General features: G+C 45.6%; 1 pseudogene; it reads left to right on the forward strand.

Moving 5' to 3' along the window:
• Positions 1 to 969: 969 nt before the first annotated feature.
• The window catches only part of LOC112238066, a 131,420-nt pseudogene continuing 105,179 nt past the window's right edge, over positions 970 to 27,210 (forward strand).

Below are 27,210 nucleotides of genomic sequence, written 5' to 3' on the forward strand. Positions count from 1 at the left end.
CTGGCTATCAGTAAATTTAAAAAATAAAACTGTGCTGCCTGGTTTGCCTAATATAAAGAATTTGAAATTATTTGTACTTTTACTTTTTGTATATTTTAGCAATTGCATTTACTTTGATACTACTTAAGTATATTTAAAACCGAATACTTTTAGACTTTTACTCAAGTAGATTTTTACTGTGTGACTTTTACTTGAGTCATTTACTATGAAGATTTCTTTACTTTACCTCAAGAATGACAACTGAGTACTTTTTCCCCCACTGGCTATCAGATAGGTGGGCTAACAGCCGCTCCTCCGTCAAACTCTGATTGGGAATAGGCCTATTATTACGCGTCTCTAAGTCTCCGGTGTCGCTCTGCAAACTCAGCACCTTCATTTCCCTCATCCTGATTGCGATGTCTTATCGGACTGACCACGGACAATTTACCCCACGAGAAGGTAGTCTCCAGTTGCCTAAGTGACCACAATCAGAGACCGCAGGAAACTTACTGCCCACTTAGCAGAGGCGCACCCCTCTATATCTCCCACTCTCTTGACTATTGAGCTCTCTTTGTTGTCTTTGTTTACTAGTGAACAATGAATTGTTTTCGAGCAATGACCAGTTTTCCAGCATTCAATTAGGCCTATCTTAATTTGACAGCGTTTGTTGACATTAGCTTAAATGTCGAAAAGCCTATTGGTTTTCACCTGTAGCTGTCTAATTCTGCCCGTCAAAATAAGACTTGTCTTGTTGTTTTTGTCTGTGTATGTCTTTGTTTATTGTAAAATAAAAAATAAAGTAAAATAAAATATTAGAAAATAAGACTTATTTTTGTTTAAATTTTTTTTTAAAAACGTGTTCACCCAAGAAATATAAAGTTGTGTGTTGGCCACTCCCAAGAACGAATGACATCCGCACGCTGTCAGAGAGGATGTAGGCTATATGACACCGTTTCCCGGAGAACTGTGTGCAAATGTAACAGTTGCATTACATAAACGAGTAGTAATATTAGCCTATATGATCATGATCCATAATAGCGTAATATAATTTATATTCGCGTTGTTGTTATGGGGTTCAACGGGAAAAAACGTCTGGATGTCGTGATAAAAATGTATTTGTAGTTTTTCTTGTCTTCATAATTACCCAGTGACTGTCCAATGAGAATTACAGGGAGGGGAGGCAGAGAGCGAGAGCAAGCGAGAGAGAGTGAAGTTGAGAGAGACATATTCGGAGAGACAGTGTGAGCGATAGAATGAGTGAGTGAGGTAAAGGAAGAGTTGCATAGTAAATCATATTTGTCATTTATAGGCTACCTGTTTTTTGTAGCATAGCGTGTTTGCATGTAGATGTCGAGTAGTCTAGCGATTCAGTTATTTTATATGGTGAGAATGCTGACGGAGATTTTCATATCAACAGTAGGTTCATAATATAATCATGAAAGATTATTCAGTTCTTTCATTTTTAAGGACATTTGAAATAATCGATATGCGTGATATCAATTCATTGATCCCTGGACTGACGGAGATAAAGACTGATTGATTCTACAACGGCGAATTGAGGGAAGGAATCATCGAGCACAGAGGGAAGGAAGGGAACCAGTGAATTATTTGGGAGAAATCAAAGCGCTCCGTCTCCTGTGAGGACCTGTCGCTGGTCTCGCACCTAGAAGAAGGGGAGCAAAAGATGATGGAATGGCCATGACAACATGAAAAAGAAAAAGTGTGGGGGTCTATTTTCATCCAGCCAGTGATTCAACACGACTGACCTGGGGACAGAGAAGGGGAAGAGAAGGTAGGAGGAGGAAGAGAGAGAGAGAGAGAGGGGGTTTTGGGGAGAGAAAGACAAAGAATGCATGGTGTCTGGGTGTGAGATAATCTGTGAGATTTTAGGAAGGTAGTTTAAGAATGAATAAAAGTGAATTGAAAGATCCTTGCCATGTAAACTATAGGATACATATAAACACAGATTTGACAGAAGCATGCATTCTAGGGGACCAGTATTCAACTGTGCTCAATAAAGTCAATACTTTGAAAATAATATTTTTTCACTAATGATCGGATTTGCCTTGTACACGTACAGATAATTTGCTATAGTCTATCCTATCTGAATGTAGAACAGATTACATTAGTATGACAGAGATTGGTGGAAGGTGGGAGAAAGAGAGAGAGAGAAAGGGAGGGGGAGATGTGAGGGTTACAGTGACAGTTGACTCAGTGCAATAAAAAAGTCAATATTCTCTCCGAAGCTGATCAGTTCTCTACTAATTTCAACTTCTCAACCATCATGTGCTCCCTCTTTTCCACGCCCCCTTCCTCCATCTCTCTCTTCCTTCCTCTCTCTATTGTTTCATAATTAAACCCCATCTCTCTTCTAATTCTAATGTTTCTTCTGTACTTCTCTTTCCATCTTTCTCTCTCCTTTTCCTCCCTCTGTCTCTCCGTTAGGTAGAGAGCGGCCTGTCGCCCTCCGGCCCCCACCATGGAGCCCCCTCCCTCTCTGAGCTTGACTCTCCTGGGAGGCAGTGAGGACGAGGACCCGCGTTTCCCCCTCCCTCTGAGTGGAATCTCCCACTCCTCCATGACCGGCAACTACCCGGGATCAAACCACTCCAACCACAGGGGGGGATCCAGCCTGGACCGGCTGAATGGGTCCCCCACTACACCTAACATGCCCAAGGCCTCCCTCCCCAAACTGCCTCTGTCCTCAGTGGGGGGTCAACCCCTGCCCCCGCTCCCCAATGCCCTTCACCCCACCAGCACCCCTCTTTCCTCGTGCCTGGGTTCCCAGCACAGCCTGAGTGGAGACAACTCCCCAGTCTACAACGCCCTCTTTTACTCCTCACACTCCCCTTCCATGGAGAGAGAGAGGGACAGGGATAGAGAGAGGGACAGGGATAGAGAGAGGGGATGTAAGCACCGCCAGGCCAGCCCGCTGGTCCATCGGAGAGACAGCAACCCTTTTACAGAGATCGCCATGAGCTCCTGTAAATACACAGGTGGCGTGATGAAACCTCTCAGTCGCCTCAGCGCATCCAGACGCAACCTCATCGAATCAGACAGCGGCAGCGACACCAAAGAGGGCGGGGCAGCACCTGTTACCGGCACAACTGCCATTGGAGGGCGGGACCGGGACAGAGAGGCTCCACCCACTTCCTCATCCTTGCCATCCTCCAATCAACCAACCCAGAATCCTCCAGAGATAGTGATCTCATCAAAAGAGGACTCGCCGTACGCGAGGGGTTATGATATCACCGACTCATCCTCCAATCAGATGTCAATATACCATCAGAACCACGCCTTGGTGGGGAGTAGGGGAGGTTTAAGCAGTGCAGGGGGCACAGGTGGGGGGGTAGGGGGGAGCAGGCAGGGATGTGTAGGAGGTGTTGGGGCTGTAGGGCCGAGGGGGAGCTGCTCCAAGGCTTCTAGTTCTAAACGTAAGAACCAGAACATTGGTTATAAACTGGGCCACCGGAGGGCGCTGTTCGAAAAGAGGAAGAGGCTGAGTGACTACGCACTCATCTTCGGAATGTTTGGCATCGTCGTCATGGTGATCGAGACAGAGCTGTCCTGGGGCGTTTACAACAAGGTGAGCCGAAGGGGAGGGGTTCATCTGACCCAATGGGTGTGTCCACTGTCATGGTGCTGTAGGCTCAAAAACGGTTGTCCAATAACTTGTCCAATTAGAATGATGATTTCTGTTTTCCATTTCAGAATGTTTTCACATTTGTACCTGCTGAACTTGATGGGAGAAATGGTTGGCTTTGGGGGCTGTGTGATTGGTGGGGTAGTGGGCGGTAATAGTGTTAGGGTTAGTATTTGGTATGGTAGTGGGCGAGGCTAGTGTTGGGGTCAGTGATTGGTGGGTTAGTGACTCCTGGGCAGGGAGGCAGTAAGTAGCTCAGCTGTTGGGTATGGGTAGTGTGTTTGGGTCAGTGTGAGGCAGTAGCAGCAGCAGCAGCAGTAGCAGCAGTAGCAGCAGCAGTAGCAGCAGTAGCAGCAGCAGTAGCAGCAGTAGCAGCAGCAGTAGCAGTAGCAGCAGAAGTAGCAGAAGTAGCAGTAGAAGTAGTAGCAGCATTAGCAGCAGTAGCAGCAGTAGCAGAAGTAGTAGCAGCAGTAGCAGAAGTAGTAGCAGCATTAGCAGCAGTAGAAGTAGCAGCAGTAGCAGAAGTAGCAGTAGCAGCAGTAGCAGAAGTAGTAGCAGCATTATTAGTAGCAGAAGTAGTAGCAGCAGTAGCAGAAGTAGTAGCAGCATTAGCAGCAGTAGCAGTAGCAGAAGTAGTAGCAGCAGTAGCAGCAGTAGCAGAAGTAGTAGCAGCATTAGCAGCAGTAGCAGAAGTAGTAGCAGCATTAGCAACAGTAGCAATAGCAGCAGTAGCAGCAGTAGAAGTAGCAGCAGTAGCAGCAGTAGCAGTAGCAGCAGTAGCAGCAGTAGCAGAAGCAGTAGCAGCAGTAGCAGAAGTAGTAGCAGCATTAGCAACAGTAGCAATAGCAGCAGTAGCAGCAGTAGAAGTAGCAGCAGTACCAGTAGCAGCAGTAGTAGAGGTAGCAGCAATAGTAGCAGCAGTAGCAGTAGTAGCATTAGTAGAGGTTGCAGCAGTAGCAGCAGTACCAGTAGCAGCAATAGTAGCAGCAGTAGCAGTAGTAGCATTAGTAGAGGTAGCAGCAGTAGCAGCAGTACCAGTAGCAGCAGTGAGAGGTTACTGATATCTCATCTGTCTGGGTAATGGTGAGTGTAATAAGGCTAGCTGGACTGGCCTTTGGCTGTGTGTGTTTGTGTGTTTAGATTTAATTTGGTACCGTTTGTGTCTGTGTGTGTGTGTACTCGTGCGTGCATGGCCCTGTGGGAGACCTGGAGCACATTGTCCTTTTGCAAGCACTGGCCATGTTCTAATACTACGTAATCCTTCCTTCCTTCCTTCCTTCCTTCCTTCCTTCCTTCCTTCCTTCCTTCCTTCCTTCCTTCCTTCCTTCCTTCCTTCCTAGCACAGCAAAGATGAAGGATGGGGCAGAGGGGTGTGTGGGGTATTTGTTCCGATGGGTCAGTTGATGGCTACAGTAGTCAGTAGTCATATTCCTGGATAGTTCCTGGATATCAGTTTGGTGACGTCAGTTTGGTGATGTCAGTGTCTGTATGTGTTGACTTGTGTCTGATATTTTGTGTGTGTTGTGCGTCATAATCTCAGGGGAAATCTTTCCCTCAGCGCACCTCTATTCACCTCCTGATACTTTCTTCCTTTCCCCTCTGCTACCTCTCTCTCTCTGCTACCTCTCTCTCTGCTACCTCTCTCTCTATCTGCTACCTCTCTCTCTCTGCTACCTCTCTCTCTCTACATCTCTCTTTCTACCTCTCTCTTTCTCTACATCTCTACATCTCTCTTTCTAAATCTCTCTTTCTACACCTCTCTCTCTACATCTCTATCTCTCTCTCTCTACATCTCTACCTCTCTCTCTCTGCTACATCTCTCTCTCTCTCTCTCTCTCTCTACCTTTCTCTCTCTGCTACCTTTCTCTCTCTGCTACCTTTCTCTCTACATCTCTACCTCTCTCTCTCTCTCTCTACATCTCTACCTCTCTCTCTCTCTCTACATCTCTACCTCTCTCTCTCTCTCTACATCTCTCTACCTCTCTACATCTCTCTTTCTACATCTCTCTTTCTACATCTCTCTTTCTACATCTACCTCTCTACATCTCTCTCTCTCTCTACATCTCTCTTTCTACCTCTCTCTCTACATCTCTCTTTCTACCTCTCTCTCTCTCTACATCTCTCTACCTCTACCTCTCTCTCTACATCTCTCTCTCTCTCTACATCTCTCTTTCTACCTCTCTCTCTACATCTCTCTTTCTACCTCTCTCTCTCTCTACATCTCTCTACATCTCTCTTTCTACATCTCTCTTTCTACATCTACCTCTCTACATCTCTCTACCTCTACATCTCTCTCTCTACCTCTCTCTCTACATCTCTCTCTCTCTCTACATCTCTCTCTCTACCTCTCTCTCTCTCTCTACATCTCCCTTTCTACCTCTCTCACTACCTCTCTCTCTCTCTCTCTACATCTCTCTCTCTCTCTCTCTCTACATCTCTCTCTCTCTCTACATCTCTCTTTCTACCTCTCTCTCTTTCTCTACATCTCTTTCTACCCCTCTCTCTCTCTCTACATCTCTCTTTCTACCTCTCTCTGTCCTCTCTTTCTATCTCTCTCTCATCTCTCTTTCTATCTCTCTCTCTCGCTCTCTCTCTACAGCTCTCTTTCTACCTCTCTCTCTCTCTACATCTCTCTTTCTACCTCTCTCTCTCTCTACATCTCTCTTTCTACCTCTCTCTCTCTACATCTCTCTTTCTACCTCTCTCTCTCTCTCTCTACACCTCTCTCTCTCTCTACACCTCTCTCAATTCAATTCAATTCAAGGGCTTTATTGGCATGGGAAACATGTGTTAACATTGCCAAAGCAAGTGAGGTAGACAACATACAAAGTGAATATATAAAGTGAAAAACAACTAAAATTAACAGTAAACATTACACATACAGAAGTTTCAAAACAGTAAAGACATTACAAATGTCATCTCTCTCTCTCTCTCTTCACCTCTCTCTCCCTCTCTCCCTCTCTCTTTACATCTCTCTTTCTACCCCTCTCTCTCTCTCTCTCTCTCCACCTCTACCTCTACCTCTACCTCTCTCTCTCTCTCTCTCTCTCTCTCTACCTCTCTCTCTCTACCTCTCTCTCTCCCTCTCGCTGTCTCTTCCTCTTTCTCCCTGAAGACTCCTTGGTTTGAATCTCTTTCTTTCTCCTCTTTTTAATAGCCTGAGGGAAACTGTCTCCCCTCTTCATGCTCCCACCCATCTCTCTGCTCCTCTGTTCTTCCAGTGGTACACCGGGGGAGTGTGATCGGCAGTGAGGATAGAGGAAGAGAGAGATAAATAAAAGGATGTAGAAAGAGAGAAAAAAGGAAGCTGATGAAAAGGCTGATTTAGGTTCTTATCCCAGCTCCAGACAAGTCTTCTCTTCTATGAATCAGACACCAATGTGTGTCACAACTCGAACAGACATGGATCAGCATGGACGCCATTGTGTGTCAGATGCTTTTGTTTAAGAAGTTAATTCTAATTTCATAAACAGTAGAGGGATTTGTAGTGATGAAGCATCTTGTGAATATTTATCAGCGCGGACGGCATTGAGCATGTGTGTGCGAGCATGCATGTGTGTGTGCGAGCATCTGTGTGTGTTTGTGTGTGCGTGTGTGTCATCAGTGTGACAAACCCAAGTGTTAGTTGATGGATGAGTATTGATCCTAACAGGGTTTGAGTGCAGGAGAAACTATTACATTGTGTTTTCGTGTTTGGCATGGCAACAACTAGGGAGCTTAAACAGACTAGCTACCTGCAAAGAGAACAAACAGACTGGCTACCAGGCTAGAGAACAAACAAATTGGCTACCAGGCTAGAGAACAAACAGACTTCGGGTGTGTATTTCAGCTGTTTTTGAGTGGTATGAAAGAGGGAGACACAATGTTGCAACTATCTCTCATGTTTGAAGGTACAGTGCCTTGCGAAAGTATTCGGCCCCCTTGAACTTTGCGACCTTTTGCCACATTTCAGGCTTCAAACATAAAGATATAAAACTGTATTTTTTTGTGAAGAATCAACAACAAGTGGGACACAATCATGAAGTGGAACGACATTTATTGGATATTTCAAACTTTTTTAACAAATCAAAAACTGAAAAATTGGGCGTGCAAAATTATTCAGCCCCTTTACTTTCAGTGCAGCAAACTCTCTCCAGAAGTTCAGTGAGGATCTCTGAATGATCCAATGTTGACCTAAATGACTAATGATGATAAATACAATCCACCTGTGTGTAATCAAGTCTCCGTATAAATGCACCTGCACTGTGATAGTCTCAGAGGTCCGTTAAAAGCGCAGAGAGCATCATGAAGAACAAGGAACACACCAGGCAGGTCCGAGATACTGTTGTGAAGAAGTTTAAAGCCGGATTTGGATACAAAAGATTTCCCAAGCTTTAAACATCCCAAGGAGCACTGTGCAAGCGATAATATTGAAATGGAAGGAGTATCAGACCACTGCAAATCTACCAAGACCTGGCCGTCCCTCTAAACTTTCAGCTCATACAAGGAGAAGACTGATCAGAGATGCAGCCAAGAGGCCCATGATCACTCTGGATGAACTGCAGAGATCTACAGCTGAGGTGGGAGACTCTGTCCATAGGACAACAATCAGTCGTATATTGCACAAATCTGGCCTTTATGGAAGAGTGGCAAGAAGAAAGCCATTTCTTAAAGATATCCATAAAAAGTGTTGTTTAAAGTTTGCCACAAGCCACCTGGGAGACACACCAAACATGTGGAAGAAGGTGCTCTGGTCAGATGAAACCAAAATTGAACTTTTTGGCAACAATGCGAAACGTTATGTTTGGCGTAAAAGCAACACAGCTCATCACCCTGAACATACCATCCCCACTGTCAAACATGGTGGTGGCAGCATCATGGTTTGGGCCTGCTTTTCTTCAGCAGGGACGGGGAAGATGGTTAAAATTGATGGGAAGATGGATGGAGCCAAATACAGGACCATTCTGGAAGAAAACCTGATGGAGTCAAAAGACCTGAGACTGGGACGGAGATTTGTCTTCCAACCAGCCAATGATCCAAAACATAAAGCAAAATCTACAATGGAATGGTTCAAAAATAAACATATCTAGGTGTTAGAATGGCCAAGTCAAAGTCCAGACCTGAATCCAATCGAGAATCTGTGGAAAGAACTGAAAACTGCTGTTCACAAATGCTCTCCATCCAACCTCACTGAGCTCGAGCTGTTTTGCAAGGAGGAATGGGAAAAAATTTCAGTCTCTCGATGTGCAAAACTGATAGAGACATACCCCAAGCGACTTACAGCTGTAATCGCAGCAAAAGGTGGCGCTACAAAGTATTAACTTAAGGGGGCTGAATAATTTTGCACGCCCAATTTTTCAGTTTTTGATTTGTTAAAAAAGTTTGAAATATCCAATAAATGTTGTTCCACTTCATGATTGTGTCCCACTTGTTGTTGATTCTTCACAAAAAAATACAGTTTTATATCTTTATGTTTGAAGCCTGAAATGTGGCAAAAGGTCGCAAAGTTCAAGGGGGCCGAATACTTTCGCAAGGCACTGTATGCCTTTTCTCCCTCACTGTCTCTCTCCCTCACTGTCTCTCTCCCTCACTGTCTCTCTCCCTCACTGTCTGTCTGTCTGTCTGTCTGTCTGTCTGTCTGTCTGTCTGTCTGTCTGTCTGTCTGTCTGTCTGTCTGTCTGTCTGTCTGTCTGTCTGTCTGTCTGTCTCTTTTAATCTGTCATTCTCTCTACATAGCTAATATAGTCAGAATAGGTAGTTGTGACAATAGGTGAATATATTTCCCGTGGTATGCAAGTATTTACTATTATTATGGGTGTGTGTATGGGTTGATGTATGCAACACATGTATGTGTGGAAACTCCAGCTGCTCTAATTCCCTCCCAAAATAGAGATGAAAATTAGCAAAGGAGTAGAAATGAGGGGAGAGTAACAGAAGGACAACGTGTGTGTGTGTGTGTGTGTGTGTGTGTGTGTGTGTGTATGTGTGTGTGTGTGTGTGTGTGTGTTGTTTGTTTTTGTTTGTTTGTTTGTATGTGTGTGTGTGTGTGTGTGTTTGTATGTGTGTGTATGTTTGTGTGGTTGTGCATGTGTGTGTGTATGTGTGTGGTTCCAAGTTATGAAATATTTACGTATAATGAGTTATCAAGTGTAAACCTAGCAGTTGATTATGTTCTCAATAACTGGTCATTCTATTCAACATTCTTAATTGTATACATGTTCCATAGTATTTTCATTTCCACATTGTTTTCCTCCGTTTCTATATATCGTTCTGTATACCATTCAACAGTATGTAGTGTTCTGTAATTCACCATTATATACCCTTATAGCATCCAGTAGCATTTTATGTTCAGTGTTTCATAGCATTCTACAGTGTAGAATTAGAGCAGAGTCCATCATCCTTTACAGATGTTGTTTTTAGAACTTGCAACATTCTACAGTATATGGCGTTCTGAAGAATTCTATGTAGCATTCATCATTCTTTATTCAATCGCCTGTGCATATTCTCTCTCCCATTCACACATGGTGAGACTATGTTCTAATATGTTCTGGCTAGCTTTGACCTCTGACCCTACACAGAGTGTCACCCCCTCTTGCCTTGCCAACTCTACTGTTAACACCAGGCAGGGATCTCCCAAAACACTGGGCCTAATGTCTATCTAGCTGAGAATAACTATGCTTTTTAAATACCTGGGACTCCTACATGTCGCCTGTCGGACCAATAGATCATTTTCACACCCTGCTCAGAAGGCCCTGACTTCCCCTCAGGGGCGGCCATCTTGGAGGGCTGTGCTGTGATGGAACATGTCTATTCTGAGGGATCGCACAGCTGTCACCCACTTCACCTGTCACTCTGCGTCCTATACACACACATATAGCCTTGACATTGGGATGGTAGTGGGAGAGTGCATGCGAGTATGTGTGTGTGTGTGTGTGTGTGTGTGTGTGTGTGTGTGTGTGTGTGTGTGTGTGTGTGTGTGTGTGTGTGTGTGTGTGTGTGCGTGTGTGTGTCACAGCATGAGGTTGATGGCATCCATGTTGAGTCACAGATAACCTACCGTCTTCTACCCCCCTCCCTCTCTCTCCCGCTGTCTCTTACTTCCCCCTCTAACTTCCATTATATCCCTCCCTCCCTCCCTCTCTTTCTCCCTCCCTCTCTCCCTCCCTGTAAGGTAGAGAGAGTATTTATGTTGCTTCCCCAGTGACTGTTTTGTGTTGTGTGTTATTCCTCTCTAGTGGTAAATAACCATCAGATTAGACTTACTGTGCCTACACTAGTCTCTGTACCTCTTTACTCCTCCTCTCTCTTCCTCCACCTCTCCCCTCCTCTCCTAACTTAATCATCTGGTCATTTAGCAGATTCTTGTATAGAAAGCAATGTATCACTTGTGGGAATCCAAACCACAACTCTGATGTTTAAAACACCATGATCCATCTATCCAACCCACATCTCTGATCTTTAAAACACCATGATCCATCTATCCAACCCACATCTCTGATGTTTAAAACACCATGATCCATCCAATCAAACCCACATCTCTGATGTTTAAAACACCATGATCCATCCAATCAAACCCACATCTCTGATGTTTAAAACACCATGATCCATCCAATCAAACCCACATCTCTGATGTTTAAAACACCATGATCCATCCAATCAAACCCACATCTCTGATGTTTAAAACACCATGATCCATCCAATCAAACCCACATCTCTGATGTTTAAAACACCATGATCCATCCAATCAAACCCACATCTCTGATGTTTAAAACACCATGATCCATCCAATCAAACCCACATCTCTGATGTTTAAAACACCATGATCCATCTATCCTACCCACATCTCTGAGCCATTTGAACTCCGCTGCCCTCTCTTCCTTCCTGAACCTGAACTCCCTGCCCTCTCTTCCTTCCTGAACCTGAACTCCCCTGCCCTCTCTTCCTTCCTGAACCTGAACTCCCCTGCCCTCTCTTCCTTCCTGAACCTGAACTCCCCTGAACTCCCCTGCCCTCTCTTCCTTCCTGAACCTGAACTCCCCTGCCCTCTCTTCCTTCCTGAACCTGAACTCCCCTGCCCTCTCTTCCTTCCTGAACCTGAACTCCCCTGCCCTCTCTTCCTTCCTGAACCTGAACTCCCCTGCCCTCTCTTCCTTCCTGAACCTGAACTCCCTGCCCTCTCTTCCTTCCTGAACTCTCCCCTGCCCTCTCTTCCTTCCTGAACCTGAACTCCCCTGCCCTCTCTTCCTTCCTGAACCTGAACTCCCCTGCCCTCTCTTCTTTCCTGAACCTGAACTCCCCTGCCCTCTCTTCCTTCCTGAACCTGAACTCCCCTGCCCTCTCTTCCTTCCTGAACCTGAACTCCCCTGCCCTCTCTTCCTTCCTGAACCTGAACTCCCCTGCCCTCTCTTCCTTCCTGAACCTGAACTCCCCTGCCCTCTCTTCCTTCCTGAACCTGAACTCCCCTGCCCTCTCTTCTTTCCTGAACCTGAACTCCCCTGCCCTCTCTTCCTTCCTGAACCTGAACTCCCCTGCCCTCTCTTCCTTCCTGAACCTGAACTCCCCTGCCCTCTCTTCCTTCCTGAACCTGAACTCCCCTGCCCTCTCTTCCTTCCTGAACCTGAACTCCCCTGCTCTTCCTCTTTCCCTCCTCCCACGATATCTGGTCCCAGCTAGTAACACACACATCTTATTCTCTCATACACAGGTCCCTTCTACATGTGTGTGTTTGTGTGTGTGTGAGAGAGAGTGAGAGAGTGAGAGAGAGGTTATGGGGCTTCCATCAGCCACTAACACCCACAATCCATGATATGTTGTTGTTTTTCCGCTGTAGCACCAGTGTTGCATTAGGGCAGTGGTTCCCAAACATTTTATAGTCCTGTAACCCTTCAACCTTCAGCTACATACCCCCTCTAGCACCAGGGTCAGCTGTACCCCCTCTAGCACCAGGGTCAGCTGTACCCCCTCTAGCACCAGGGTCAGCACACTCTCAAATGTTGTTTTTTGCCATCATTGTAAGCCTGCCACACACACACTATACAGTACATTTATTAAACATAAGAATGAGTGTGAGTTTATGTCACAACCCGGCTCGTGGGAAGTGACAAAGAGCTCTTATAGGACCAGGACACAAATAATAATGTAATAATAATCAATCATTTTGAACTTTATTTAGCCATTTTACATTTAAAACGTTATTTGTTCATCGAAAATTGAGAATAACTCACCACAGGTTAATGCAGTCCTTCTCAAATAGTGGGGCGTGTGAGGGAGGGCACGCCAGGGGGGGCGCGTGTGAGGTTTTTTTTGCACCGAACAAGAGCACAGAGCACAGAGTAGGAGATATGAAGTGCAGATAACAAACCCTTGAGAGACACCATGGAAAAATATTTAACAGGGATGAAAAGAAAGGCAGAGAGAGACGGAGATAATGAGACAAACGTAAGTCTCCCGAAAGCTAAGATGAGGAAATATGACGATGCGTATGTAACGCTTGGCTTCACTGTGACTACGGTGGGAGAAGAGGAGATATGATGAAGCGTATGTAGCGCTTGGCTTCACTGTGACTACGGTGGGAGAAGAGATATGATGAAGCGTATGTAGCGCTTGGCTTCACTGTGACTACGGTGGGAGAAGAGATATGATGAAGCGTATGTAGCGCTTGGCTTCACTGTGACTACGGTGGGAGAAGAGATATGATGAAGTGTATGTAGCGCTTGGCTTCACTGTGACTACGGTGGGAGACGAGGAGATATGATGAAGCGCTTGGCTTCACTGTGACTACAGTGGGAGAAGAGGAGATATGATGAAACGCTTGGCTTCACTGTGACTACGGTGGGGGACGAGGAGATATGAGGAAGCGTATGTAGCGCTTGGCTTCACTGTGACTACGGTGGGAGATGAGGAGATATGAGGAAGCGTATGTAGCGCTTGGCTTCACTGTGACTACGGTGGGAGAAGAGGAGATATGATGAAGCGCTTGGCTTCACTGTGATTACGGTGGGGGACGAGGAGATATGATGAAGCGTATGTAGCGCTTGGCTTCACTGTGACTACGGTGGGAGAAGAGATATGATGTAGCGCTTGGCTTCACTGTGACTACGGTGGGAGAAGAGATATGATGAAGCGCTTGGCTTCACTGTGACTACGGTGGGAGAAGAGGAGATATGATGAAGCGTATGTAGCGCTTGGCTTCACTGTGACTACGGTGGGAGAAGAGATATGATGAAGCGCTTGGCTTCACTGTGACTACGGTGGGAGAAGAGGAGATATGATGAAGCGCTTGGCTTCACTGTGACTACAGTGGGAGAAGAGGAGATATGATGAAGCGCTTGGCTTCACTGTGACTACGGTGGGAGATGAGGAGATATGATGAAGCGCTTGGCTTCACTGTGACTACAGTGGGAGAAGAGGAGATATGATGAAGCGCTTGGCTTCACTGTGACTACGGTGGGAGATGAGGAGATATGATGAAGCGCTTGTCTTCACTGTGACTACGGTGGGAGACGAGGAGATATGAGGAAGCGTATGTAGCGCTTGGCTTCACTGTGACTACGGTAGGAGACAAGGAGATATGAGGAAGCGTATGTAGCGCTTGGCTTCACTGTGACTACGGTGGGAGACGAGGAGATATGATGAAGTGTATGTAGCGCTTGGCTTCACTGTGACTACGGTGGGAGAAGAGGAGATATGATGAAGCGCTTGGCTTCACTGTGACTACGGTGGGAGAAGAGGAGATATGATGAAGCGCTTGGCTTCACTGTGACTACGGTGGGAGAAAAGATATGATGAAGCGCTTGGCTTCACTGTGACTACGGTGGGAGAAAAGATATGATGAAGCGCTTGGCTTCACTGTGACTACGGTGGGAGAAGAGGAGATATGATGAAGCGCTTGGCTTCACTGTGACTACGGTGGGAGACGAGGAGATATGAGGAAGCGTATGTAGCGCTTGGCTTCACTGTGACTACGGTGGGAGACGAGGAGATATGAGGAAGCGTATGTAGCGCTTGGCTTCACTGTGACTACGGTGGGAGAAGAGATATGATGAAGCGCTTGGCTTCACTGTGACTACGGTGGGAGAAGAGGAGATATGATGAAGCGCTTGGCTTCACTGTGACTACGGTGGGAGACGAGGAGATATGAGGAAGCGTATGTAGCGCTTGGCTTCACTGTGACTACGGTGGGAGAAGAGGAGATATGATGAAGCGCTTGGCTTCACTGTGACTACAGTGGGAGAAGAGGAGATATGATGACGCGCTTGGCTTCACTGTAACTACGGTGGGAGAAGAGATATGATGAAGCGTATGTAGCGCTTGGCTTCACTGTGACTACGGTTGGAGAAGAGGAGATATGATGAAGCGCTTGGCTTCACTGTGACTACAGTGGGAGAAGAGGAGATATGATGAAGCGCTTGGCTTCACTGTGACTACGGTGGGAGAAAAGATATGATGAAGCGCTTGGCTTCACTGTGACTACGGTGGGAGAAGAGGAGATATGATGAAGCGCTTGGCTTCACTGTGACTACGGTGGGGGACGAGGAGATATGATGAAGCGTATGTAGCGCTTGGCTTCACTGTGACTACGGTGGGAGAAGAGATATGATGAAGCGCTTGGCTTCACTGTGACTACGGTGGGAGAAGAGGAGATATGATGAAGCGTATGTAGCGCTTGGCTTCACTGTGACTACGGTGGGAGAAGAGATATGATGAAGCGCTTGGCTTCACTGTGACTACGGTGGGAGAAGAGGAGATATGATGAAGCGTATGTAGCGCTTGGCTTCACTGTGACTACGGTGGGAGAAGAGATATGATGAAGCGCTTGGCTTCACTGTGACTACGGTGGGAGAAGAGGAGATATGATGAAGTGCTTGGCTTCACTGTGACTACGGTGGGAGAAGAGGAGATATGAGGAAGCGTATGTAGCGCTTGGCTTCACTGTGACTACGGTGGGAGAAGAGGAGATATGATGTAGCGCTTGGCATCACTGTGACTACGGTGGGAGATGAGGAGATATGATGAAGCGCTTGGCTTCACTGTGACTACGGTGGGAGATGAGGAGATATGATGAAGCGCTTGGCTTCACTGTGACTACGTTGGGAGTTGAGGAGATATGATGAAGCGCTTGGCTTCACTGTGACTACGGTGGGAGAAGAGGAGATATGATGAAGCGCTTGGCTTCACTGTGACTACGGTGGAGACGAGGAGATATGAGGAAGCGTATGTAGCGCTTGGCTTCACTGTGACTACGGTGGGAGACGAGGAGATATGAGGAAGCGTATGTAGCGCTTGGCTTCACTGTGACTACGGTGGGAGACGAGGAGATATGATGAAGTGTATGTAGCGCTTGGCTTCACTGTGACTACAGTGGGAGACGAGGAGATATGAGGAAGCGTATGTAGCGCTTGGCTTCACTGTGACTACGGTTGGAGAAGAGGAGATATGATGAAGTGCTTGGCTTCACTGGGACTACAGTGGGAGAAGAGGAGATATGATGAAGCGCTTGGCTTCACTGTGACTACGGTGGGAGAAAAGATATGATGAAGCGCTTGGCTTCACTGTGACTACGGTGGGAGAAGAGGAGATATGATGAAGCGCTTGGCTTCACTGTGACTACGTGGGGGATGAGGAGATATGATGAAGCGTATGTAGCGCTTGGCTTCACTGTGACTACGGTGGGAGACGAGGAGATATGATGAAGTGTATGTAGCGCTTGGCTTCACTGTGACTACAGTGGGAGACGAGGAGATATGAGGAAGCGTATGTAGCGCTTGGCTTCACTGTGACTACGTTGGGAGACGAGATATGATGAAGCGCTTGGCTTCACTGTGACTATGGTGGGAGAAGAGGAGATATGATGAAGCGTATGTAGCGCTTGGCTTCACTGTGACTACGGTGGGAGAAGAGGAGATATGATGAAGCGTATGTAGCGCTTGGCTTCACTGTGACTACGGTGGGAGAAGAGATATGATGAAGCGCTTGGCTTCACTGTGACTACGGTGGGAGAAGAGGAGATATGATGAAGTGCTTGGCTTCACTGTGACTACGGTGGGAGAAGAGGAGATATGATGAAGCGTATGTAGCGCTTGGCTTCACTGTGACTACGGTGGAGAAGAGATATGATGAAGCGCTTGGCTTCACTGTGACTACGGTGGGAGAAGAGGAGATATGATGTAGCGCTTGGCATCACTGTGACTACGGTGGGAGAAGAGGAGATATGATGAAGCGTATGTAGCGCTTGGCTTCACTGTGACTACGGTGGGAGAAGAGATATGATGAAGCGCTTGGCTTCACTGTGACTACGGTGGGAGAAGAGGAGATATGATGTAGCGCTTGGCATCACTGTGACTACGGTGGGAGAAGAGGAGATATGATGAAGCGCTTGGCATCACTGTGACTACGGTGGGAGATGAGGAGATATGATGAAGCGCTTGGCTTCACTGTGACTACGGTGGGAGAAGAGGAGATATGATGAAGCGCTTGGCATCACTGTGACTACGGTGGGAGATGAGGAGATATGATGAAGCGCTTGGCTTCACTGTGACTACGGTGGGAGATGAGGAGATATGATGAAGCGCTTGGCTTCACTGTGACTACAGTGGGAGAAGAGGAGATATGATGAAGCGCTTGGCTTCACTGTGACTACAGTGGGAGAAGAGGAGATATGATGAAGCGCTTGGCTTCACTGTGACTACGGTGGGAGAAGAGGAGATATGATGAAGCGCTTGGCTTCACTGTGACTACGGTGGAAGACGAGGAGATATGAGGAAGCGTATGTAGCGCTTGGCTTCACTGTGACTACGGTGGGAGACGAGGAGATATGAGGAAGCGTATGTAGCGCTTGGCTTCACTGTGACTACGGTGGGAGACGAGGAGACATGATGAAGTGTATGTAGCGCTTGGCTTCACTGTGACTACGGTTGGAGAAGAGGAGATATGATGAAGCGCTTGGCTTCACTGGGACTACAGTGGGAGAAGAGGAGATATGATGAAGCGCTTGGCTTCACTGTGACTACGGTGGGAGAAAAGATATGATGAAGCGCTTGGCTTCACTGTGACTACGGTGGGAGAAGAGGAGATATGATGAAGCGCTTGGCTTCACTGTGACTACGGTGGGGGACGAGGAGATATGATGAAGCGTATGTAGCGCTTGGCTTCACTGTGACTACGGTGGGAGAAGAGATATGATGAAGCTCTTGGCTTCACTGTGACTACGGTGGGAGAAGAGGAGATATGATGAAGCGTATGTAGCGCTTGGCTTCACTGTGACTACGGTGGGAGAAGAGATATGATGAAGCGTATGTAGCGCTTGGCTTCACTGTGACTACGGTGGGAGAAGAGATATGATGAAGCGCTTGGCTTCACTGTGACTACGGTGGGAGAAGAGGAGATATGATGAAGCGTATGTAGCGCTTGGCTTCACTGTGACTACGGTGGGAGAAGAGATATGATGAAGCGCTTGGCTTCACTGTGACTACGGTGGGAGAAGAGGAGATATGATGTAGCGCTTGGCATCACTGTGACTACGGTGGGAGAAGAGGAGATATGATGAAGCGTATGTAGCGCTTGGCTTCACTGTGACTACGGTGGGAGAAGAGATATGATGAAGCGCTTGGCTTCACTGTGACTACGGTGGGAGAAGAGGAGATATGATGAAGCGCTTGGCATCACTGTGACTACGGTGGGAGAAGAGGAGATATGATGAAGCGCTTGGCATCACTGTGACTACGGTGGGAGATGCGGAGATATGATGAAGCGCTTGGCTTCACTGTGACTACGGTGGGAGAAGAGGAGATATGATGAAGCGCTTGGCATCACTGTGACTACGGTGGGAGATGAGGAGATATGATGAAGCGCTTGGCTTCACTGTGACTACAGTGGGAGAAGAGGAGATATGATGAAGCGCTTGGCTTCACTGTGACTACAGTGGGAGAAGAGGAGATATGATGAAGCGCTTGGCTTCACTGTGACTACGGTGGGAGAAGAGGAGATATGATGAAGCGCTTGGCTTCACTGTGACTACGGTGGAAGACGAGGAGATATGAGGAAGCGTATGTAGCGCTTGGCTTCACTGTGACTACGGTGGGAGACGAGGAGATATGAGAAGTGTATGTAGCGCTTGGCTTCACTGTGACTACAGTGGGAGACGAGGAGATATGAGGAAGCATATGTAGCGCTTGGCTTCACTGTGACTACGGTTGGAGAAGAGGAGATATGATGAAGCGCTTGGCTTCACTGGGACTACAGTGGGAGAAGAGGAGATATGATGAAGCGCTTGGCTTCACTGTGACTACGGTGGGAGAAAGGAGATATGATGAAGCGCTTGGCTTCACTGTGACTACGGTGGGAGAAGAGGAGATATGATGAAGCGCTTGGCTTCACTGTGACTACGGTGGGGGACGAGGAGATATGATGAAGCGTATGTAGCGCTTGGCTTCACTGTGACTACGGTGGGAGAAGAGATATGATGAAGCTCTTGGCTTCACTGTGACTACGGTGGGAGAAGAGGAGATATGATGAAGCGTATGTAGCGCTTGGCTTCACTGTGACTACGGTGGGAGAAGAGATATGATGAAGCGTATGTAGCGCTTGGCTTCACTGTGACTACGGTGGGAGACGAGGAGATATGAGGAAGCGTATGTAGCGCTTGGCTTCACTGTGACTACGGTGGGAGAAGAGATATGATGAAGCGTATGTTGCGCTTGGCTTCACTGTGACTACGGTGGGAGACGAGGAGATATGAGGAAGCGTATGTAGCGCTTGGCTTCACTGTGACTACGGTGGGAGACGAGGAGATATGACGAAGCGTATGTAGCGCTTGGCTTCACTGTGACTACGGTGGGAGACGAGGAAAGACCGGTATGTTTACTGTGTCTAAAAATGTTGGCAGCGGACAGCATGAAGCCAAATAAATTAAGGCGTCACAAAGACATTACACCCCAATCACGCTGATACGCCACTTGAGTTTTTTCAGCGAAAACGTGCCAGATATTGCCAACAATCGTCCCGCTTTGTGAATGCTACTTCAGTAAACCAGCACTGTTAGCATCATATAAGGTGGCGTACCAAATTGCTCAGTGCAACAACCCCCATAGCAGAGGAGCTGATACTGCCTGTAGCATTAGACATGGTCTCTGTCATGCTGGATGACGCAAGTGCTGCAAAAATAACAACTATCCCTCTGTCCAATGACACTGTCGCCAGACGTATACATGACATTGCTAACGATCTTAAAGAACAGCTGGTAGATAAACTCAAAGACAAACGTTTTGCCTTACAGTTCAATGAAGCAACTGACAGCAACAAAGACTGTTTGTTTATCTCTTATGTACGTTTTGACATGACAAACTCCCTGTGTGAGGATCTACTTTTTTGTAAATATGTCAGAGACAGAGCCACAGCTGAAGAGCTATTCAAAATGCTGGACTGCTTCCTGAATGAGAATGGGCTAAAGTGGGAGAACTGCATTGGTGTTTGCAGTGATGGTGCACAGACCATGGCAGGGATGAGAAAAGGACTTTGGGCACTCATCAAGAAGGCCTCACCTAATGCTGAGTGGACACACTGTGTTATACACAGAGAAGCACTGGCATCAAGGCACCTTTCCTCTGAATGAAGTGAGGTTATGACTGACATTGTAGGTGTAGTCAATTTTATAAAGACCAGACCACTAAAAAAACAGTCTTCTCTGCTATCTGTGAGGAGATGGGAGCTGAACATCAAGCTGTGCTGTTTCACAGTGAAGTAAGGTGGCTGTCACGAGGAAAAGTCTTGTCCCAAGTTTTTGAGCTCAAAGAGCAGATAAGAATGTTTTCGGAGCAGGAGCACAAGTATGACCTCGCAGAAAAATGTAGTGATGAGAACTTCCTGGCAAAACTGGCCTACCTGAGTGACATATTTGGAAAGATAAATGAACTAAATCTACAGCTTCAAGGGAAAGATAACACCTCCCTCAGGTCACAGACAAGATCAGCTCTTTCACTCGAAAGCTTGCTATGTGGGGCAGGCGACTTGATGAAGGAAATACTGATTCATTCAATAACCTGCATGAATTTATTGACACTACTAACTATGATGCCACCTCAGTTATTCCATATATTAAGGAGCATATTTCATCACTGATGGGATTCTTTAAAAAGTACTTCCCTGAAAACAGTTCCCAATATGACTGGGTGAGAGATCCTTTCAATGCACCAGCTCCAACTGGTTTCAGCTCTGCAGAGGAGGACCAGTTCATTGATATGACGTCTGACTCCACATTGAGACTGAGGTTCACATCACAGACACTGAGTGAATTCTGGCTGAGTGTAGAGAGGCAGTATCCACTCTTAGGGCAGAGGGCCATGGGCATTCTTCCTTTTGCAACATCTTATCTTTGTGAGACTGGCTTCTCTGCTGTTGCTGCACTGAAGACCAAGTGCAGGTCCCAGCTAGACATTGAGCAGGAGCTGAGAGTTGCAGTATCATGCTTCAAACCCCGCTTCGGAAAGCTGTGTTCTGCAAAACGTGCTCATTGTAGCCATTAATCGTGACTTCCTCATTTTGATTTGAAAAAATCATCACAAATTGTTTTATTCATTTTTGCTTTATAGGTCAAAGTGTTTCATATATTGTGCTCCTGAGTTAATGTTGCTGATCAATTTGAATGTATTATTATTTATTGATTATATTTATAGTTGATTATATTTATTTAAATTTCAGGCAAATTGATGCACTTTAAGTCTTTTCTGTTACAGACTAAAAAACAATGTTAATAAAGTTATTCTTTGTTGTAAGTTGATCTATATTTCTTTCTTTTTTGTTTTTTTGTTTTCTTTAATGTTAATAAGGAATCAATATTATGCAGAGGTGTACTTATAACAATTTTATAGACAAATGATACTATTTACAGTCGCGGCGGAGAGTTGGGGGGCACGGAATGTTTACTTCTTCCTAGGGGGGGGCGTAACAGAAAATAATTGAGAAGCACTTGGTTAATGAGAAGGGTGTGCTTGAAAAGATGCACATAACTCTGTAGCGTTAGGTTGTATTGGAGAGAGTCTCAGTTTTAAATCATTTTCCACACACAGTCTGTGCCTGCATTTAGTTTTCATGCTAATGAGGGCCGAGAATCCACTCTCACATATAGTGGGGCAAAAAAGTATTTAGTCAGCCACCAAATGTGCAAGTTCTCCCACTTAAAAAGATGAGAGAGGCCTGTAATTTTCATCATAGGTACACTTCAACTATGACAAAATGAGAAAAAAAATACATTGTAGGATTTTTAATGAATTTATTTGCAAATTATGGTGGAAAATAAGTATGCCTTATTTTTCAAATTGACAAATTGATGTTTTGTTTCTAAATGTCTGAGTGAAGGTTTCATCGAGTTGTGATATAGTACTTTTGCACGTATAACACACTGTGGCTGACGAAAGGCAGGACTCACAATATATGTGAACCCCAAATCAATGTAGTTCTCATTAAATTTGCACCTTTTTGATGGTCCAATGTCCCTGTCTGTTGTTCGGTGCTTTCCCAGGTAAGGGGGCAGTAGCTCGTTGGGTGCATCAGATTCACAACTGTCAGTGTCCATGCTAGCTGGGCTAACAACAAATGTAGAATTACTGATGCTAGCATTGGATGTGTTTGTGGAAGCAGAACAACTTGTGTCGTTGACAGGTGCAGGTGCAGTACTGCTGGTAGTAGCAGTACTACCAGTAGAGCTGGTATGTGTCTCTATGGACGCAGAACAAGTTGTTTCATCGACAGGTGCAGGTGTAGCACTGCTGGTAGTAGCAGTACTACCAGTAGAGCTGGTATGTGTCTCTATGGACGCGGGCCTTACTTTTTTGAACCATTTATCAATTTTTGAGCAAACGGAATAAGCAGCAGCTACGTTTGGCTCCATACGGACCGTTAGTGGAATTCCCACGAGAGAGTAACGGTTGATTTGATTGGATGTTAATTATTTGACTAGGCTACCTGTATTCGACATTGTGTGAATCACATTTTTATTTGGCTTACCCCCCGACGGCATTGCGCACACCCCAGTTTGGGAATACCTGCACTAGTGTATACACCAGTGTTGTAGTACTCGCGTCTGGTCTCGAGACCACATATTGAGTGTCTCGGTCTTGTCTTGGTCTCGGATACATTTTGACTCAGTCTTAACTTGGTGAAGGACAATGAGGACTCGTCATTTCTTCCTGAGACCAGCTCAGACCAGTGGGGTAAACAAACAAATAATTATCAGTCCCTTTTCAGTCAGCACATTAAACCGCTTTGCCAGGCCAGATACCCACACTCCTTGTGTGTAATTGGGTGTATAGAGGTGTAATGATGTGTATCGGTGTGTAATCGAGTGTGTGTATCTGTCACTGTGTAATTGAGTATGTGTTTATCGATGTGTAATTGAGTGTGTGTGTCTGTCTGTGTGTCTGTGTGTGTGTCTGTGTGTTGTGTTGTTGAGTTAACACAACTCTTCTGTTGTTCATCAGTTTGTCTTCAACCAAACCAGACTGCTCACACCAATGAATACAGCATTCAACAATGTGGGACAGCAGAGTTAGACTAGTGGCTGTGCTCAGAATGGATATTTTAATTTTTTTATTTTACCTTTATTTAACTAGGCAAGTCAGTTAAGAACAAATTCTTATTTTTAATGATGTTCTAGGAACAGTGGGAACAGTGGGTTAACTGCCTTGTTCAGGGGCAGAATGACAGATTTTTACCTTGTCAGCTCGGGGATTGGATCTGCAACCTTCCGGTTACTAGTCCAACGCTCTAACCACTAGGCTACCTGTCGCCCCATGTAGTGTGTGTGTGTGTGTGTGTGTGTGTGTGTGTGTGTGTGTGTGTGTGTGTGTCTGTGTGTATGTATATATGTCAAATCAAATCAAATCAAATGTTATTGGTCACATACACATGGTGTTAGCAGATGTTATTGCGAGTGTAGCGAAATGCTTGTGCTTCTAGTTCCGACAGTGCAGTAATATCTAACATGTAATCTAACAATTCCACAACTACCTAATACACAGAAATCTAAGAAAAGGAATGGAATAAGAATATATACATATAAATATATGGATGAGCAATGACAGAGTGGCTTAGGCTAGATGCAATAGATGGTATAAAATACAGTACATACATATGAGATGAGTGAGGCAAGATATGTCAACATTATTACACTGGCATTATTAAAGTGATCCATTTATTACAGTTTTTTTCGATTGCTAAACGACAGTGGACACAACTGGAGTCACATGTGCAAAACTCTAACTACAGTCTGCACAGCAGCAGTTCATGTGGACCAAACTCTAGTTCGTTTTTCATTGCTTGAACACAGTTTTCAAAACTCTACACACTTATCCCATGACTTTAACCACAACCTGCACAACACTGTGGATTTACAGCACTTTGTTCAAATGCTAACACACTGCTGTCAAAACTGTGAACCACACATTCAAAACGGAATAGATTTCAGCCTTGTGCCTTTCAAACACTGCTGATTGCAATTTCATCTGAAAGGCTAAGCAGGTGTCTTGTTTTAGACTTGTTAGTGAACACACACACATATTACAGTATATATAGGTAGAGCTCAGAAAGACTCATTTTGGAAATGGAACAAGGAAGATGGGTTCGTGGAGGGAGAAGGGTGGCAGGGAGAGGGCAGATGCGTGGAGGAAGACAAAGAAGACAAAGAGCTGTTATTTCAGATGAAATAAGGGCTACACTTATAGACCATGTCGTGAACCATGGTCTCTCATTGAGAGAGGCAGGGTTGAGGGTGCAACCCAATCTGCAAAGATCCACAGTGGCATCTGTAATGCGAATTTTCCATCATGCAAACAGGTGAGAGTTACATCCTTACAGTAAATGAAAACATTACAGGAATCTATTTTGTATTGCAATTATAGAATATTTACACAGATATATATTACAGTAAGTTTGACTGTAAAATATATTTTTACAACAGGACCCAAAGGCTGCCCCCAACAGGGGGAAGAGGAAAAATATTTTCAGATGTGCAGGAAAATGCTATTGTGGACATGGTTGTTGTCAACAATGGAATAAAACTGCGGGAGATTCAAGATAGTGCTGGCTGATAATGATATATTTGAAAATGTTAATTCTGTCAGCACAACAACTATTGCTCGAGTCCTAAAGAAACACCAAGTTACAATGAAACAGTTATACACTGTACCGTTCGAGAGAAACAGTGAACGGGTAAAAGAGCAAAGATACCAATATGCCCAGGTAAGACATCTGAGGTTACGTACACAGCCTTACAAAATATTTACAGTAAAAAAAAACACTAGCATTTCTACAGTAAAACTGTGCACTTACTGTTTTTCAGAGAGTAATGGAGGTGGAAGCACTGGAAAGACCACATTCATTTGCATTTATCGATGAAGCTGGATTTAACCATGCCAAAACACGGCGCAGAGGAAGGAATGTTATAGGTCAAAGGGCCACTGTGGAGGTTCCAGGCCAAACGGGGGGAAATATCACCATGTGTGCTGCAATGGCCAATGATGGTTTGCTTCTCAACACACCACTCATTGGCCCATACAACACAGAAAGGCTTATAGCTTTCCTAGAACAGCTCTATGCTCAGCTAGTGCCAGCAGAACAGGGGGAGCCAGTAAGAAACCCCCAAGTTTTTGTCATAGTTTGCGATAACGTTGCTTTTCACCACTCTGCAGCTGTCACAGATTGGTTTGCAGCACATCACAGATTTATGGTTTTGTACCTGCCTGCATATTCACCCTTCCTCAACCCAATAGAGGAGTTTTTCTCTGCCTGGAGGTGGAAAGTGTTTGGTCACCACCCACATGACCAAATGTCTCTTTTGGAAGCCATGCGTGCCGGATGTGAGGACACGAGTCCAGAGGACTGCCAGGGATGGATAAGGCACTCCAGAAGGTTCTTCCCCAGGTGCATGGCAAGAGAAAACATTAGATGTGATGTTGAAGAAAACCTGTGGCCTGATGCTAGAGAGAGGCAGGATTAGCCCCTCAATTATTTGTTCGAATTACAGTATGTACTTTTAGTTTCTACCTTTTTTTCTCATTACTGTAATTCCGTAAATTACTACAGACTATTGAATCAAACTGCTAATTTTCAGTTACCTTAAAGAATTGTTATGTTCTAAAAATTTTAATAAATCATGTGAAAGAATGTCACTCTTTTCTTTGAAGAAAATATTACTTTGTATGAAGTCACTGAAATTGTTCAAACTGTAAAGATGAAAAGTTTGTATTTTCTGTATTGGTGTTTGATGCTAGTGTTTTTACTCTCAGTGTGTTCTGAGTGACAGTGTGTGTTATCTCAGTGAGGGTTGTGCATAGTGTTTGGCTGCACTGAGCGTGTTTTGAGCCATGTGTTAAGAGTTGTGTTGCTTGGAATGAGTTTTGCAGGTGATGTGAACTGTTTAGCTCAGGTGACTGTTGGTAGTGCAGACTGTAGTTAGAGTTTTGCACATGTGACTCCAGTTGTGCCCACTGTCGTTTAGCAATCGAAAAAAACTGTAAAGTGGCCAATGATTTCAAGTCTGTATGTAGGCAGCAGCCTCTCTGTGTTAGTGGTGGCTGTTTAACAGTCTGATGGCCTTGAGATAGAAGCTGTTTTTCAGTCTCTCGGTCCCTGCTTTGATGCACCTGTATGGATGGTAGCGGGGTGAACAGGCAGTGGCTCGGGTGGTTGTTGTCCTTGATGATCTTTATGGCCTTCTTGTGACATCGGGTGGTGTAGGTGTCCTGGAGGGCAGGTAGTTTGCCCACGGTGATGCGTTGTGCAGACCTCACTACCCTCTGGAGAGCCTTACGGTTGTGGGCGGAGCAGAGCTCATCACCCTCTGGAGAGCCTTACGGTTGTGGGCGGAGCAGACCTCACCACCCTCTAGAGAGCCTTACGGTTGTGGGCGGAGCAGACCTCACCACCCTCTGGAGAGCCTTACGGTTGTGGGCGGAGCAGACCTCACCACCCTCTGGAGAGCCTTACGGTTGTGGGCGGAGCAGACCTCACCACCCTCTGGAGTGCCTTACGGTTGTGGGCGGAGCAGACCTCACCACCCTCTGGAGAGCCTTACGGTTGTGGGCGGAGCAGTTGCCGTACCATGCGGTGATACAGCCCGACAGGATGCTCTCAATTGTGCATCTGTAAAAGTTTGTGAGGGTTTTATTGACAAGCCAAATTTCTTCAGCCTCCTGAGGTTGAAGAGGCACTGCTGCGCCTTCTTCACCACACTGCCTGTGTGGGTGGACCATTTAAGTTTGTCCATGATTTGTACGCAGAGGAACTTAAAACTTCCCATCTTCTCCACTGCTGTCCCATCGATGTGGATAGGGGGTGCTCCCTATTTGTGTGTGTGTGTGTGTCTGTGTGTGTGTGTGTGTGTGTGTGTGTGTGTGTGTGTGTGTGTGTGTGTGTGTGTGTGTGTGTGTGTCTGTGGTGTGTGTGTGTGTGTGTGTGTGTGTTTCTGGGTGTGTGTGTATATATGTTATTACCTTGACTAACCTGTACCCCCACACATTGACTACCCCCTGTATATAGCCTCGGTTTTGTTATGTAATTTAAAAAATAAGAATTTTACTTCAGTTTATTTAGTAAATATTTTCTTAACTCTATTTATT

Source organism: Oncorhynchus tshawytscha, linkage group LG03 (assembly GCF_018296145.1).
Source record: "Oncorhynchus tshawytscha isolate Ot180627B linkage group LG03, Otsh_v2.0, whole genome shotgun sequence".
NCBI lineage: Eukaryota > Metazoa > Chordata > Actinopteri > Salmoniformes > Salmonidae > Oncorhynchus > Oncorhynchus tshawytscha.